Here is a 3,730-nt window from a genome sequence, read left to right as displayed (position 1 = left end):
GCGGGTGTGTGTGCTGTGTGATTAGCGGGCGGCTGGAGGGGGCAGGCCCCGAGCCAGCAGCGTGTCCCAGGTCCAGCCAGGCCCTGGCAGTGATTCTGATCAGCAGCAGCCCGAGGGTGCCTTGGCCGTGACATCATGGCCCCCTCATGGCACTGTGGGGGGGGTAGATTGTGCCAAACGCTCCCCTGCTCTCCCCTACCCCTGGCCATCTGCCCTTCTGAGCGCCTGGCTGCTGTCAAACCCAGCTGTCCCATGCTGACCTCTGCTGGCAGGGACTGCATGGCGGGGCCGGGGGATTGTATGGGGAATGGGCCAGTGCAGAGAGGCAAACACTTAGCCCTGTCTTGAGGGCAGGGGACTGGACGAATGGCCTCTCGAGGTCCCGTTCTGTCCCACGGTTCTGTGAGGGCCCCATGCTAGGCCAAGCAGCGGGGCAGCTTCCCGCATGGCCACGGGAGCACCACCTAGCAGCTGTGGCAGTAAGGGTGGCCTTCCCAGCGCTCCCACTGGTGGCTCTGGCACTGACCCAGCCTGGCTGGCACAGGCAGGAGACTCCCTAGCCTGGTATCGTGGGCTAGGCCATGTGCTCCTGCCAGACCCCCTGGCTGCTGCAGGCAACGTGATCAGGCACCGCTCACCCAGCATGCCTGCCCGCCCCAGGGTGCAGGGGGGCCAGGCTGGGACATGGAGTTACACTGGCCCCTGCATTCAGGCAACCTCTGTTGGGATGTTGCCTGACCTCGGGCCAGGTCAGCACTTGGGTGGGAGATGGGGAGCTGCAGGAAGTGCTGCTCCAGCAGGAGGCTTCCCTCTGCAGGGCTCTGTGCTGGGGGGCTGCTGGCCGGTCAGAAAGGCGGCTCTCAGGAGGTGGGGCCCAGCCACGCTTCAGGGCAGGTCATTCTGCCGCCTTCAGCCCCCTCTGCAGCTTCAGCTGCACAGAGTCACACCCTAAAGGCCTCCGTGCCGGCCCCTGGAGGCCATGCTTCAGTACTGGCCTGGGGAGGGTGACCTCGAGTAGGGGGTGGGACTCCACCTCTGTGGAGAAAGGGAATCCTTGGGCCAGGAGATCTGATAAAGTACCCAATGAGGGGGCTACGGCAGGGGGCAGGGCCACTGCTCTCAGCCTGTCCTAATCCTACAACAGGCAGGCTGTCAATGACATGGGGAAGCAGCGAGTTCACACATGGTAAAAGGACGTATTTGTTCTTTCAGTGAATGATTAGCCATGGGAACTCTCTGCCACATGATGGCAGTGAGGCCAAGAATTCAGCAGGATCCAAAAAGGGCTCGGATGTTTCCATGGAAAACAAGATCCAGAGATATGCATAAATATGGAAACCAAATGAGTTCTTGGAAAGGAGAGGAACCCTTCTGCTTTAGGGCATGAGCCAACCCTAACTTGGAGCGTTAGAGGAAGCGCCCCGAGTACAGTTCCCCATCACTGCCATCTACGGGGCTCTAACTTCTGAACCAGCTGGGGTGGGCCACCCCTGGCGGCAGGAGACGGAGCCAGGTGGAGCCCTGCTCTGAGCCAGCCTGGCCGTTCGGTGCTGCAGCGTGGGTGGGGAAGGCCAGCGTGAACAGCTGCCCCAGCACCAGAGTCTCTCCACCTCTCCCACAGCAGGGAGCTGGCCGTGCCAGGCTTGCTGGAGACGGGCGGCACTAGCAATGCCTGTTGGCGTTTTGGCCAGCGAGCTGGGCACGGATGAGGGCCTGGCCAAGAGGAGAGCTGGCAGATGTGGCAGAGCCAGGGGTTGGTGGGTAAGAACAGAGGGAAGGTGGGTGGGGAGGAGCAGCCTAGGCAGCCACCCCGAGAGAGAACCCACAAATTATAGGGGGAGGGGCAGCAAAATAGCCCCCTCCCCGTTTGCCAAAGCAGGTGTCCGACCGTGCCCAAAGAGCTAGATGCCGCATGTGCCCAGTGCGCCTCAGCCAGGGCCGCTGCTGGGGGGTGATGGCCCGGTGCGCTGCAGCTTCCCGGCCATGGGCTGGCCCCGTGCTGCCTGGGCCATGCACAGGGTTTGAGGTCCGGGTCTGCAAGGAGGGTCTGTTTGCCATAGTCAGACCCACCCTGCAGCCTGAAGGTGCCAGTCTGCTGCAGCAGCGACCAGCTGCGCCCCGGAAAGGCCTGCCAGGAGCAGGGTAAAAGCTGCTGTAACTTGCATTTTGGATCAGCAGCCAGCCAGGCGCGCAGGCAGGTCAGTCGTGCCGCTGTGGTGCTAATGCCCAGCAAACACCAGGCGGGCTCGTGGGCAATTCAGGGTCTGGGGGGCAGAGATCGGGGTCTGGGGGGGAAGCTGGGGGCAGGGTCGGGGGGGCAGAGATCGGGCTCGTGGGCAATTCTCACGACCAGCTCCGCTGCGGCCGGCTGTGGGGGCACCAGCAACACTTGCTAGTGAAAGGTCTTCGGGAAGGGCCACGCGGAGCGGGGGGAAAGAGGGCGCCAGGCAGCGGAGGGCTGTTTTTAAGCGGCCTGGGCAGGCACAGGGATCCCTTTGTTCAGTGGTGCTCAACCAGGGGTTTGGGGCCCTGGGGGTACTTAGAGGTTTACCAGACAAATCAACGGGGCTATGAACACTGCACTTACATGTCAGCATACAGTACCTAGCGCAGGAGAAACAAGTCCTTGTCTGCAGGAGATTCTCGTCTGTACTGACTTTGCTAGGGCTCTGGGTGTAACCTGGTTAAAACTAGGCAAATCTCTCGGTGAGCTGAGCGGCACCCAGGCCCTCCCCTGGCCTGGGCTGCTGGGGTTAGGGAGGGGCGCCTCTCCTGCAGCCCCAACCCCAGAACTGCCACGGCAGGGAGAGGGGGAGTCCTCTCTCCCCACCGTAGCCCCTGAACCCCCTCCTGCACCCCAAACCCCTCATCCCTGGCCCCACCCCCTGCACCCCACCCCTCTGCTCCAGCCCTGAGCCCCCTCCCACACTCTGAACCCCTCAGCCCCACCCCATGAATTTTGTGGTGTGCACCGCTGTGAAGGTGATGGGTGATCAGAGTCTGGGGGGCAGAGATCAGGGTCAGAGGGGGAAAGCTGGGGGCAGGGTCTGGGGGGGCAGAGATCAGGGTCTGGGGGGGAAGCTGGGGGCAGGGTCAGGGGGCAGAGATCGGGGTTGGGTGCAGAGATCGGGGGAAGCTGGGGGTAGGGTGGAGGGGTGGAGATCAGGGTCTGGGGGGAAGCTGGGGGCAGGGTCGGGGGGCAGAGATCGGGGTTGGGTGCAGAGATCGGGGGAAGCTGGGGGTAGGGTGGAGGGGTGGAGATCAGGGTCTGGGGGGAAGCTGGGGGCAGGGTCGGGGGGCAGAGATCGGGGTTGGGTGCAGAGATCGGGGGAAGCTGGGGGTGGAGATCAGGGGCTGGGGGAAGCTAGGGTCAGGGGGCAGAGATCAGGGTGGGGGGCAGAGATCAGGGTCAGAGGGGGAAAGCTGGGGGCAGGGTCTGGGGGGGAAGCTGGGGGCAGGGTCGGGGGGGCAGAGATCGGGGTTGGGTGCAGAGATCGGGGGAAGCTGGGGGTGGAGATCAGGGGCTGGGGGAAGCTGGGGGCAGGGGGCAGAGATCAGGGTGGGGGGTGGGGATCAGGGTCTGGGGGGCAGAGATCAGGGTCTGGGGGGGAAGCTGGGGGCAGGGTCGGGGGGGCAGAGATCGGGGTTGGGTGCAGAGATCGGGGGAAGCTGGGGGTGGAGATCAGGGGCTGGGGGAAGCTGGGGGCAGGGGGCAGAGATCAGGGTGGGG

The sequence above is a fragment of the Chelonia mydas genome, chromosome 8, assembly GCF_015237465.2.
Source record: "Chelonia mydas isolate rCheMyd1 chromosome 8, rCheMyd1.pri.v2, whole genome shotgun sequence".
Taxonomy (NCBI): domain Eukaryota; kingdom Metazoa; phylum Chordata; order Testudines; family Cheloniidae; genus Chelonia; species Chelonia mydas.
Note: the sequence above shows the minus strand (reverse complement) of the source record.